The sequence below is a fragment of the Amblyomma mixtum genome, chromosome 3 (genome assembly GCF_055824585.1).
Source record: "Amblyomma mixtum isolate Tamu chromosome 3, ASM5582458v1, whole genome shotgun sequence".
In the NCBI taxonomy this organism is placed as follows: domain Eukaryota; kingdom Metazoa; phylum Arthropoda; class Arachnida; order Ixodida; family Ixodidae; genus Amblyomma; species Amblyomma mixtum.
In genome coordinates this window covers 176,060,308-176,074,281 of record NC_143014.1, presented here as the reverse complement: position 1 = coordinate 176,074,281, position 13,974 = coordinate 176,060,308, and the positions used below count along the sequence as shown (strand labels likewise).

At 51.5% G+C, this 13,974-nt stretch overlaps 1 protein-coding gene across 6 annotated transcripts in view; it reads left to right on the top strand.

The window, feature by feature from the left end:
* The window catches only part of Evi5 (ecotropic viral integration site 5), a 336,527-nt gene that overhangs the window by 124,239 nt on the left and 198,314 nt on the right, over positions 1-13,974 (top strand). Inside the window, exon 1 of one of the 6 annotated variants that reach the window (XM_089582017.1) lies at positions 2,177-9,480. The exons of the other annotated variants lie outside the window; for them this stretch is intronic. The gene's annotated coding sequence lies outside the window, so the exon portion shown is untranslated. Of the gene's footprint in view, positions 1-2,176; positions 9,481-13,974 lie in introns of those variants that run through there. 6 annotated transcript variants of the gene reach the window in all.

Sequence of the window (13,974 nt, the reverse complement as noted above, 5' to 3'; positions counted from 1 at the left end):
TGCCCGGGAGAAGTGGTAGTTTTGAGGCGTTCAATGGAGGCTAGCAATTCTGCCATGGTTAGATCAGAAGTAACCTCATCGGAAGGCTCTGTAACCGATAAGACTGGAGGAGATGTAGGGGTGCAGTCATGGTGCGGAAAAAACTGACGGGCCGCTTGTTGTGCAAATGTATCTTCGTCCACATTCAGCGCGAGGCGAATGCTTTCAGTGTAATCTGCAACCTGAGAAAGGCGCTCCATGGCGTGAAACACTCTCCAAAGATGTCGATTGCCCTGCGTAGAGGACAGGCGGGCGCACCATGCAGCCCAGCGTTTACTGCCTAGTTGCTTTGCATAACGCCGCGCTCGGGCGGTAGCTCGGTGAAGAGAGGGAAGAGCCAAGGGGTGCTCAGGGTTGCGAGAAGCATAATGATCGGCCTGGCGACGAAGAGCCCACAGATTCAGGAGGTGTATGTCCGGGTTTGGGTCGCCTTCATTTACAGTACTGGTAATAGTATGAGTTGAAAGAACATCAGAGAGGGTAGACACTGCTGAAGACGGGTTGAATGTAGATAAACGATTGTCAGCGCGTACAGAGTCCCATGATGTTATGCGTACGCCGCGGCGTACTTTCCGTAGACGCGAAGGAGTGAGGGAGATAAAAATAGGGCAGTGATCACTACCCCAAGAATCTGATTCAACATCCCAACGAGGGTTACCAGGCCCTAACCACCAAGTCAAGTCAGGTGAATACGGGCCACCTCTTGGGCGGGTAGAGGTATTCGGGTGGTTTAAAAGTTGAAAGGAATTATCTGAGAAGCTGCCTTGGATGTGCGCACCCCTTGAGGAATCTGCCGGGTAACCCCACGAAGTGTGTGCGCCGTTGAAGTCTCCACCAACTAGAATAGGGATACCCGGGTTGGTACAACGAAGGAAACGTACCCATCCAAGATTTGGAGATGCGGAGCTAGGACGGCCATAAAAAGAAACTAGAATAAGAGGGGTGCGTGCTGGTTTAACAAGAAGGGCGACGACCTCTTGACGTGTGTTGCACCACCGCGAAAGGTCTAGCGGAGTATGGGGAATGGAGCTGTGAATATAAATTGCAGATTTACCTGGGGTGAGGGAGGAGGCGATGCAACGGCGATCAGGGATCGAGGGTGAATTGTATGCGCAGAATCCCGAAAGGCGTGGTAGTGAATTAATGCTCTTGCAACAGGAACGCCCATGCCTTCAACTTTCCGTCACGAAGGCGGATATTCATCTCAGTGGCCTTATTAGCAAAGCCTCGACAGTTCCACTGCACCGCCATAGATGATGCACTATCCATGGCGAGGCCGAAGAGCTTCTATGATGAGGGAGGTCAACTGCTTCATGAGCGCCAATATTTTATCCACTGTCGGGGTAGTCACGGTTAACGGGTGGTCGGCACATGATTGGGGTCCAGTGGTTATTGGGGGTGATTCCTGTGAAGATTGCTCCCGAGTGATTAATGTTCTTCTAGAGGAGTGAGAACGACGCTGTTCCCGGCGCTGGGTGGGTTCGTCTAGTCGACGGCGAGCCTCCACGATAGCATTTTCTAAAGCTGCGTCTTCATCTGTGGAATCCACTTGTGAGGGATGCACTGGTCGTGTTGGTGTATCATTTGATCCACGAAGGTGAGCCGCTTGTGCGTATGAACGCTGCCGAGAAGACGGGTGCTGCGCAGCGGGGTCAGTTGAAGGAAGCTCAGGGAAGTCGTTGTCATCACATGCGAGGGCAGCAAAACGATTACTTGTAGGAATATCCTGTTTAACAGATGGCTTGTGCAGCTTCTTCGCTCGCTTCTTCTTTGGACAAGCGGGAGAGCGTATATCGTGGTCCGGCGATTTGCATAAGGCGCAAAGAACTGATGGTTCATTCATGTCGACCACAGCAGCAGGATTAGGGCAGGTGGTTTGCATATGGCCTTCTTTGTGGCAATGATAGCAAAAAATACGACGTGGTCGGAAGGGCTGCGGTTTGATAATCGCACCGTAGTAAGTAAGGTACTCCGGCAGAGTCAAAGGGCCCTGCAGAACGAGCATCTACTTATATTCTTGTACTGCGGAAAAAAGAACGCTGTCGTCTCCTGTAGCCTGGTTTCCAGTTTACTATTGCCACATCGTATCAATTAAGGCGTACAGCTGTAGTACGCCTTAATTGATACGCCCTTTTTATTCCGTCATACTGGTCAGTTCTGGGTGCGGCCTGTATCGAGCCGGGGTTATTTCTCGAGCCTCATTCGGACTGGCGTTGCATCAGAATGATCGTGGCCGATGGCTGCAATCTGCGTCGCGTGTCGCTAGCCTTGACTGTCGACGCTGAACAGCGTGGCATGCCACTGCCGTCCTTTTCTCGACTTTCGTTCCGCGTCTGCCACCGCCATCTTTTGTCTCCTTTGAGTCGGTTCTATTTCCTCTGGTATTACGAAGGTGCCATCAGAACCAGTTATGCGGCGGCTCTGGTCGGACACAACGTGATTTGCTGTTCCACTGGCGCGAGACACCGACTGCGCATGCGCCGCCTTACCACAGTTGGCGCTTTGCAACAGGTGTAAGTGAACGCGCCTGCCACTCCATGACGATGGTGACAATGCTGAGAAGGCCAGACTTTCACAAGCCACGGCGATCATGACAACATTTTTGCAGGACGCACAGGAATGCCAGATTTGAACGCCTGAGGTGGCAGTGCCCCAAGACCACTGCACACGCATGCAGCAAGGGGCAGCGCCTCCCTCGCGGTCACACTCCACTGCGCTGCTTCGGCCAATGGCGCACTGCTATCACGCGACATTTTTAAGTGTCAACAATGGAACGCGTGGCTCTTCAGGCACGCTGTACTGTCTCCATCGGTATCTTAGGAAAAGTAAACTTCCACGCACGACGTTCTGGTTTTAGTGTGCTTTGATAATACGTGCTTCGTGCCCGCAGGGCAATGCATCTGCGTACTGATGTCTAGCGTGGTTGAGGCTTCGCTGCCAAGTTGTATACCGTTTGCATTCGCGGTGTGTCGGAAATGAGAGGAAGGAAAGTTTGCTTTTTATGAGATAGCACAGAAGCCTTGGAGGAGCAAAAAGCCGGCGGCGACGGTCCTGCGTCGTCCAGAAAAATCGTGATTGGTTGACGGGCAGTGACGTTATCAGTGATGTCACCAGAGCGGAGAAATTCCATTGCCTGGAGGGACGTGACGTCACCAGACCAGGTTCGTATCCTCCATCTGCCAACAGTGGCATGTGGTGTGCAGGAGGAGCTCGGGAAGAGCAACCTGGCCCTCACAAGCCCCACCAGTCACTTCCCGCAAAGGCATCAACAGCTTTGAATCCAACACAGAATTTCGTGTTCCTGCGTTGTTGTTTTTATCGTCTCTCTGTCCTTCCTCTCTCGTGTGTGGTACAGCAGTATGTGCGTCCAAGTGACAGCGCAATGCCGCGAGCTTAGAGATGCTACAGGTTGCCTGGCCCCGTGACTGTTCGTCAAGTCACTTTGCGTCATTCGCTGCGTCCATGTGTGCAGTGGCGACCGCTTCAGTAGCGACTGGACGAATATGATTCAGCCGCCGCGGTGGCTCATTAGTTATGGGGCTTGGCTGCTTACCCGAAAGACGCGCGTTCGACCCCGGCCGCGGCTGTCGAATTTCGATGGAGACGAAGTTCTAGAGGCCGGTCTATTGTACGATGTCAGTTGGATTAGAGAACCCCAGGTGGTCGAAATTTCCGGAGCCCTGCACTACGGCGTTCCTCGTAGCGTGAGTCGCTTTGGGACGTATATCCCATAAACCAAACCATAAGCCGATTATGATTCAGAAATACGCAACACCTTCGACAGAGCGACGCGACAGCAGTGATGTTCCATTGGGGGAATTTTCCCTTTTCCAGGGAATTTTGAGAGAAAAATTCGGTGAAAGCATTTTCAGGGAAATTTAAGAACCGATAGTTTCTCACCTTTTCCAAACTGCTTGATTTTCCGAACTGTAGCAGGGAAAAGGGCCAGAAAGGGACGTTTGTGTGTGATTCAGGTAATTTTCGGTTACGGCATGGAACATCGCTGCGCGACAGACAGGCGTAGTATTTGGTCATGTGACGGCTCATGTGCATTCTTTATCGCGTTGTCTGTGTTGCTCATAACTGCCACTTACGTGAAGAGATCTCTCTCGCGGGGCGGCCGATATCCGCCAGACGTGTGGCCGTCGCCGTCATGGCCACTGCGAGCCAGCTCCTTGTGTCGTGCGTGTCGTGAGCACCGTACCGAGATGTGCCCGCAAGACGGACTTGAAATGAAACACTGCCCCTCGCTGCATGCGAGCAGCTAGATACTTCAGGTTTTCCAAAAAAATATTGGGCATTTTCGTTCAGTGCGCTCACATTTGGTGCTAAATCACAATGTAGCTGGCTGTGTTCAAGGGAGAGCAGTTTTGGTGTTTCCTCATACATTTAGTGAAATACTCCTCGAACGAACTTTACAAGACCGCCACGGAGGAAAAGTAAGGGAGTAAAAGTTCGCGCGATGGAAACGAGCGCGCAGCCACTCTTTTTGATCGGCCATAGCAAATTTCAAGCATTCGTATGGTTCATAAATTAAATTATTTCACAATACTGAAAACTCTGAGCACGTATTAGGTACTTGAAACTTTTGATAATATACGTATTTACCTTCCCATCTTTTGTATTCACCATTAACGAATTCGTAAACCGGGCCATTTGGCCTGTGCTTTTATGTACCTTTTTTTGGCACCAATGCGTGCTGAGCGGCAAAGGCTTTCAGCTTCTACGGAAAGATTACTGCGTCTCTTGCTGAAATTCTCGTTGCGTTATGTCGGAAAGCAGGTCCTTCCTTGACTTCTTCATGAGGCTGAAAATGTTACAAGCGTCCTATAGCCAACACTTTCGGATATGCAATCACGGAAGTTTTGCGAGCGAGAGTTCGGCACTGGAAGGTTCGCAAGGCGCGCAGCTTCAGAATTGGAGGGTCCGAATTTTCGCGAACGAAAATTGGTCCATGTCTGCCAATATCATGCATGATATCAATATCGTGCATTATAAACAGAAATATGCACGCTGAATTGAATGTTGCGTTATCCTGAAATACTTTTGACTGAAACAGATTTGCTTTCGATACAGTGGAGTTTCGGCGGCGTTTCGTAAAAGTTTAACTGAGAAGTTCGCTCAAGCGGTATTTCACTGTATTTTGTTTTTCAAAGGAACATTTGTGTGGGATAGAAAACTGAAGAAATGTTAACGTAATGAAATCAGCTTTATTTCGCTTATGCTAAAATATCACGAAAGTATTGCCAAACATGCGCAAATTTAAAATTGGAAGAGCATGCTTCATATAGCTTTGTTTCGAATGAGGAAAAAACAAATGGGCGTACGATCACGCAGGGTTCCCAAGCGAATTTTTTTCTCTGGGAATGCTGCACTGTCCGCCATTTTTTTTTTTTTTTTTGATGAAGCCAGCTCAACAAAGACATGTTGCTTCTAGGGCCTGCTGCACTTGTCGCCGGTTTTCGAAAATGAAAATCTGTCTTTGAGGAAACGAAGTGGCGCAGTAATTGTCTCACGTATCTCGGTGGACACCTGAACCGCGCCGTAAGGAAGGGGAGGAAGGCGGGAGTGAAAGAAGAAGGAGAGAAAGAGGTGCCCTAGTGGAGGGCTCCGGAATAATTTCGACCGCCTGGGAATCTTTACAGTGCACTGACATCGCACAGCACACAGGCGCCTCTTGCGTTTAGCCTTCGTCGAAACGCGGCCGCCGCGGCCGGGTTCGCACCCGGGAAGTCCGACTGGGTACCCGAGCGCCCTAAGCACTGAGCCTGTGTAAGGAGATAGCGCCACCCAGCGGCGTTCGTGAGGAGAAGACAAAGCACGAGGAGCGCGTGCGGAGGGGAACGCGGGACAGGTCGAAGAGGATTACGTGGCAGAGAAGAGAAGAGCGCGGTGGGCGACGGACGTGGACGAGTTCTGCTGGCTCCCCGAGTTCCGGGCTTGGGCCTTAGCCGCAGACGTCCGGGCCACCAGACCTGGACATCCATCGTCGAGAGCCTCAACCACCAGGCCCAGGCGCCACTCTTCTCCAACCACCCGTCAGCTGCTCTACATAGACCGATTCTGGCGCCTACGTGACCTTTTCCAGGATACCAGACCTGGGAACCGTGCCGGGAGCCCACGAACGCTGCGGTAGCGTTGCATCGACGTTGGAACGCCAAGAGACTCCTTGATTGCCCGACACCCCGCCAGACCTCGCCGCTCGTTGCTCGAATAAGACAAGTAGTGTGAACTTTCCTCTTTGACTCTTTTTCCTGCATTTATCATAAGCACTTTGTTCTGTTCCCCCGTGTGTTTTTCCCGTGTATTGTTGCGTTGTTCTCTTGTTCCTTTCCTTTCTTCTCGCTCATATTGTAATTGGTTTCCTTTCCGTTAAAAGCCGCCTCGTTTATTGTTTGTACTTTGGTGTCTGTTGAAAATAAGACCTGCAATCTCACAGAGTCCTCACAAATTTGGCGTCCACTACGACAGGACAAGGTCGGTTTTTATTTATTTGCCTGTTGTGTTAATTTAGGAACAATATGAGCGCTTCAGATTTGGTTACTTTAGGCGAGCGCATGGGCTTGTGCGGCGCGGAGTTACGAGCATGGGTGGAGGACGAGCTTCGTAAGGCACGGGAAGAGAGAGCCGCTGAGCGTGAAGCTGCGAAGCAGAAGCTGGAGTTAGAGGCACGGAATTTGGAGTTAGAGGCACGGAATTTGGAGACGGGGCGTGAAGCTGCGAAGGAACGTTTGGAGTTAGAGGCGCAGAACTTGCAGCTACAAATAAAGCTCAAGGAGGGTGGCGCAAATCCTCCGAGTGACCGTGGAGAGCGTAGCGTCTCATCGACCAGCTCCATTAACCCGCACAGCCTCATACCACAGTTCAATGAAGCGCGGGATGACCTCGATGCCTACTTAAAGAGATTTGAGCATGTGGCCACGGGGCAGGGTTGGCCAAAAGAAAAGTGGGCAACGGCGTTGAGCTTGTGCCTTGGCGGCGAAGCACTTAGGGTCTTCGGTCGGCTCTCGCCTGAGGATTCCGTGGATTATGACAAAGCGAAGCTTGCCTTGCTTCAGAGGTTTAGGTTCACCGCGGAAGGGTACCGAGAGAAGTTTCGCCAGAGCAAGCCCCAGGATGGCGAAACGGCCTCGCAATATGCTGCCAGGTTGTTTAGCTTCTTTGACCGTTGGGTCGAGATGCGGGGTGACGGCCGCACTTTTGAGGTGGTTCGCGAGATGGTTGTGAGCGAACAATTTCTGAACAACTGTCATTCTCGTTTAGCCCTTTTCTTACGTGAGCGGGAGGGCAAGACAGTTGCCAAGCTGGCGGAGGCTGCCGATCATTTTCTTGAAGCACAGCGGCAAAATAACTTGTTGTTCTTCAAAGAACAAGGGGAGCATACGATGAATAAAGCCAAGGACGAGGTTTCAGGTCCACAGTCTCGCCTTCGGTGTTTTCTTTGTGACAAGACTGGGCACAAGGCGTCGGATTGTCGGACGAAGCCGAAGCAATTGTATTGCACCTGGTGCCGCGAGGTAGGACATGATGCCCAGTCGTGCAAAGCTAAGAGGCCAGGAGACCGTGAGGAGTCCTCCTGTTGCATGACACCTCGACATTCACATCCCGATAACCCTGCAGAGGTAACGCGCGTAGAGGGCCAGTTGGGGGAGATGGTCTGTCCTTCCAACCCGGTGGAAACTGCTATGCCCGTGGCGCACGGTGAGGTGTTCGGCCAGCCTGGTTCGGTATTACGGGATACGGGCAGCACCGGCATTGTTGTGCGTGAATCCCTTGTACCGGCAGCGGCGCTTACAGGGAAACAGGCCACATTATTCTTGGCCAATGGGACTCGTGTAGAAGTTCCGGAAGCGGAGGTGGTGATTTCTTCTCCATACTTCTCGGGTAAGGCCATCGCGCGCTGCTTGTCTACACCCTTATACGACATTATAATAGGCAATGTCCCCGGGGCTAAACCTCCATTCCCGGTTGACCCGCCAGTTCTAACTGATCAGGCAGTTTCGCTTGCCATGACGAGTTCGGTCGATGTTCCTTCCCGTATGGTGACAGCAAAGGTTTCAGAGAGTAGTATAAGCCCCACTCTGAACACACTCCACTTGTCACGGCCGGAGTTTCGCCTCAAACAGGAAGAAGACCCGACCTTAGAGGTGTGTCGCAGGAAGTTGGGGCAAATATTTCATGGCAAGGGACAGACCGCCCACTCCTTTGATACAGATGACGGTGTTCTTTTCCGGTCGTACCAAGTGTGTCCCGGCCAAGTCGTTGAGCAAGCGGTGGTACCGAAGGGCTTACGCACGCAAGTTCTTAAGTTGGCACATAAGAGTGCATTATCCGGCCATCATGGAATACGGAAAACAATAGCAAGGGTGCTCAGTGCGTTTTACTGGCCCGGTGTACAGGCTGACATTAAGAGTTATGTCAGATCGTGTGTTAAGTGTCAACCGACTGTGTCAAAGGAAAGGGAGAACAAAGTAAATGACGCCGTTGTTCCATCGGTGCCGGCGGACAACGGCCGGCACAGAGTGTATAACATCGTAGGACGGGGACATTTAAAACCATGGTGGAGACCGAGGTCGGTTTGGAGAAACCGGTTTCACAAAGGAAAACGGAAGTACTAGTTGAAAGAGTTCTCGCGACGGTGAAGTGGTTTGATGTGAAGAATGGAATACGGAAGAATATAGCCCACACCTGTTCTTGTTGGCATTATCTGTGTTCATGTTTGTTTTTGGGTGTCGGCTACTTACTTTTTATGCTTTCCGTGTTTCTTCGCCCTCTATGGACGCTTCACGTTGACTTTCCATGTGCTCTCTGTGCTGTGTGTGCGAATGTCTGTGAACGCTTGGAACATTGACGACCGTCGTATTGTGTGTGGTGTGTAGTGTGCGCGCTGTGGTGCGGTGTTCTGTGTTGCGATCGTCGAACGCGTCTGGTGTCGCTCTCCTGAAGTTGAGTTCTTTCCCTTGGAAAAAACTTCCGAAGAGGGGGCCTTCTGTAAGGAGATAGCGCCACCCAGCGGCGTTCGTGAGGAGAAGACAAAGCACGAGGAGCGCGTGCGGAGGGGAACGCGGGACAGGTCGAAGAGGATTACGTGGCAGAGAAGAGAAGAGCGCGGTGGGCGACGGACGTGGACGAGTTCTGCTGGCTCCCCGAGTTCCGGGCTTGGGCCTTAGCCGCAGACGTCCGGGCCACCAGACCTGGACATCCATCGTCGAGAGCCTCAACCACCAGGCCCAGGCGCCACTCTTCTCCAACCACCCGTCAGCTGCTCTACATAGACCGATTCTGGCGCCTACGTGACCTTTTCCGGGATACCAGACCTGGGAACCGTGCCGGGAGCCCACGAACGCTGCGGTAGCGTTGCATCGACGTTGGAACGCCAAGAGACTCCTTGATTGCCCGACACCCCGCCAGACCTCGCCGCTCGTTGCTCGAATAAGACAAGTAGTGTGAACTTTCCTCTTTGACTCTTTTTCCTGCATTTATCATAAGCACTTTGTTCTGTTCCCCCGTGTGTTTTTCCCGTGTATTGTTGCGTTGTTCTCTTGTTCCTTTCCTTTCTTCTCGCTCATATTGTAATTGGTTTCCTTTCCGTTAAAAGCCGCCTCGTTTATTGTTTGTACTTTGGTGTTTGTTGAAAATAATACCTGCAATCTCACAGAGTCCTCACAGCCTGTCGCTGATACTTGGATTCAGCCCTGGATTCAGCCGCGGCATCCTTGAGTCGTCACACGTCGTGCATACGCACCGCATGCAACAAGGCGAAAATTCTCTCCCATTAGATCACTTAGCAGCGCGCTTTCGGTCAGTATCATACGATCTTTTTTATTATTATTATTATATAGGCGGTGTGTGGCGACGGCGCACCATTTCGCTCACCAGATCACAGCGGACCCTTTATATCTTCGTAGATTCTAAGGTTTCTAGATTTATTTTGTTATTATTTGGAGCATCGTTACGTCGTTTTCGTTTTTTCTGCCGCACCTGCTTCACTAAAGGAGTGAAATATACAGAAATAAGAGTCGGCCAACAATATTTGTCCTGACGACACAGGGTTGTCTGCCACCGTTTGGGAAGGGCACGACGAAGGTGAAAGATGTGTGCCCGCACGGGTCCAAGCATGGACGCAGGAGTAGAAGGTAAACCTGGTTTTGTTTGCGAGAAAGACTGCTCTGTCCATTTCCGTCTTTCATTACGTCGCGATCTCATCGAACAATCCGCGCAGCGTTGCGCTGGGCGCGGCTCAGTCGGTGGTCCGCATCGTGTTCGCTGAGCTTCGATGAACGAAGCTCACCGCAGCGCAGCTTTTCTTGTTGGCCTGTGTCGCGTGAGCAAAACAGGGAGCGTCGAACACCCTTCACTTCGCGTCAGATCTTATCGCCTGTGCATTAAGCGTTGCTCGGAGTCCGATCGTTATGTCCCGACCAAACGCTTCTCCGCCACAAGTTACTCTTCGGCCTTATGCAGGATAGTGTATGGGACCTGGGGCGAGCGTAGGAAGCTGCGGTTAGTTTCGGTTTCAACTGCTTCATCGCACCTGGTGTTTGACTGAGACCTGATGTTTAAAGAAAAAAAAGCTAATTAACCCCGCACGCAGCACGACAGGCTGCGGCTGTGTTGTGATGTATTAGTGATGTGCATTGCCTCTTTTCTATAGTGCTTGGTTGCTTAGGTGTGTCGTTTTATGCGTCATGTTGATTTGACACTGTTTTCCTAATTAGCCATTGCCGTATACATGTTCATGTATGTACACATGAACATGTACACGTTCACGTACATTTTGAAATATACCGGCGCTTAAAAGACACGGAGTGAAAGATAGAGACACACACACACAGCGCTGGACTTACAACTGAATTTTTCTGAATCTGAATCTTTCAGTCCGTGTCTTTTAAGCGCAGGTATATTTCAATATGGTAAACCAACTCGCCCAACAAAACCACTCTGCTAAAGTTCACGTGCATGTTCGTGCCCACGGTAATAAATACCATTTTTGAGAAATAAGAAAAACGCGATGGCCTAGTTGTCTGAGGCACCGGGAAAATGAATTTCTCTGTTTTCGCCGGCGGTGGTTCCACTCCTGCTCAGGGACGAATTTTTTTCTTCTGCTTGATACCGTTGTCATGACAACGATGTCACGCTCCAGTTATCTTTCCTCTTGCCTGACCTGATTATTCCCGGCATAATTATTCCGACCCTGACTTAAGTCCAGCATGAATTTTTTATTCGGCTGCACCGTTGGCGAATGTGCAGCCTGCTGGTCGCTCGCATTCTCGCTGATCACGCGGCGCTGGTGCCAATATAGCTGCGGGCGGGCACATGCGCATTCAGCGTCGCGATAACCGCGCGGCCCGTTTCTGGAAAGGAGAGGATTCATCAGGACTTGACAGTACTGCGAGAAATAGGAGGGTGGAATCTCAAGTTATTTGTGCTTTGGCCAGCCATTACGTGGGACGAGCTTGGGTGCAGGGACGCCGACAGGGCCCCGGGTCCGAATTTTCTCAGCTCGACCCTGTGTACGGGGGCGAGCTTTCTCATCTGTCGTGTCTTGCCGAGGTGTGCGTAAATTTATTGGAAGAAAGCGGTGGACCTGCGTTTCCCTCTCCCTGCCCATCTTCCAGGGCGTCAGGTCCGGCCTCGCGCCGAGGCCATCAGTGGCGCTCGCAGAGAAGCGGCCCCGGGCATCTGTTGTCTGCTGCCCGTTGCCTGCGGCTGCTGCCGGTGACGGGTACAAATGGTGCCGTGCGCGGCGCCCATCGCTTCCGTCCGCCCCGCGGCTGTCGCCCGGTGCCCCACGGCAATCGGTCGTCGCGGCGGATTGCCTTCCCCGCCGCGCCGCTTCGGTCATTTTCGCTTTGCCTTCTCACAGGACCGCTCTGTATTTCTCTTTCGGGCGGCTACGCGCGAGATCTTGTACACTTCCAACATTTTTTTTTTCTTGGGGGGGGGGGGGGGGGGGGGGGGGGGGCTTCGTAACATTGGCAGTGGAGGAATTCGACTGGCAGGACCTCCGTGCTTATTTTATTTCCGTTTTTAACGACATTCCACTGTGTAGCGTGTAGATGCGCTCCGCCGGCCCTCACCTCCACGCGCCGGTGTACTACCTTTTGTATTGTTTGCAGCTGTAGTTGCTGTGTTTCTTGCGTTGACCGTGAAAGCGCGGCAGCGAGTGGACATGGTGTAATTATGAAACATCGCCATGTTTCTTCTGTATTTGTGAACGCAGAACCTTCGGCGCCTTTCTGCCGTCTTCGCTACATACACACGAGGGCGCCACTTTGTCTTCGTCCCCTGCTTTGCTTCGTTCTCCCCTACTTCGCTCATGGGCCTGCCACTGTTGCACCTTCTGATGTATTGCGGGTGACATGCAGTCCCTGCCGGCGGTGTCCCGCGCCCGGCTCCTCGTATGAGCCGCTCAGTTTGGCCTCAGATTACGCGGGTAGCGCGATACCGCTCATTGCCTGTTCGTGCGGCGGCTGCGCTCTGCAGTCGCCCGTACAAATGCGCGATGCCCCCTAGAGGGCAGCCTCTTTGTCATCGGGCGCGGCCCGGTTATAGGTATATTTGCGCTGAGGACCTCGCATCTCACTTTCTGCCTCTCGCTATTCGCCAGCCGCGGGGCTTGCGAATTGCGAAAAACGCCGGAAGTTTTTTTCTTTCTCTCTCTCTTTGCTTCGACGCTTTTTTTACGTCTTTTCTCGCTCGTTAGAGTTCCTTTACGATCCGGTTGTGAATTCTAGAGGGAGAGAGAGGCGTCTGAAGTGAGGCAGACCAGGAAAATCCCGTTTCTTTTGTTCTTTTTTTTTTCTTTTTTTCCCGCTGGCTCTTCTGACACCGGCTTTGGCAGTCTCCATCCGCTACTTCCTATACACGCACTTGGGCAGCCATATGGCGAGCCTCTTTTGGCGCATCGAATGGTGATGACGATAATAATAATAATATACAATAATAATATGAAGCAGGCTTTCGGAAGCCGAGGGTACGTCCTCGGCAAGATGTTGCACGTTGGCTGCAACTTTACGGACTTCGTGCGAGCGTCTTCAGTAGCAACAAAGACATCTCAACTTGAATTTTCAACATTCTGGGCTGCAATAGAAACGGCGACGTCAGTAAGTATGCGTCGAAAGCAGCTTTTCAGAACGCAACAAATCTTCAAACTGCAAATGCCCTTCGGCGAAACGGGCTCAATTCCATAGCATTGTACTAGTCTGTGTAGTTACGTTCTGGCTGCCGCCCATTTCGTGGCTTTTCTTTTCTTTCCTTTCATTGGGAGTCGGTGGGTTCGGTAACACGTGCAGGAGAGTCGTTTTCTTTTTGTCCCCACTGAAAAGCGCGCGTCGAAATTCAGCGCATCAGCGAGGTATCCTGAGAGGTTTGGTCGATGAATGAAGCTCCACAAGTGCGAGATGCCGGAAGGGTAACCTAACTGGTCAGGTCGCGGTATTATTGCGCAAAAGCAAACGAGCCATGGGGACCTGCCGTTATAGCTGATAATTTTTTGTTTGAAACATTTGAGCATCTTAGACGCGCTTTTTGAAACGAATTCAGAGCTTTACCTTCAGAATCCCTTGCTGCTCTATTTCCGCATCGGCTGGTACCTTTTCGTCACGTGTTTTCTTTACCGACAGTTACTAGGTGTTTATACGGCTTCTAAAAAGGTCGATCTACCACCTGAACCTAACTGGTTACGATTCATTAACTGCGACAAGTTCTTCAACTCGGACAACATAGATGAGTTCGTTTATAGTGGCTGGTAAAGAAATATCCTCTTATTGTTGGCTATCACTGAATTCCACACCAAATACTTGTTTCACTGAATAAAAATTCACGGCAGCCACTGCGGTGACTCAGTGGTTATGGTGATCGGCTGCTGATTCGAAGGACGCGGGTTCGATCCCGGATGCGGTGGTGGCATTTATTCGATGGAGGCGAAATTCT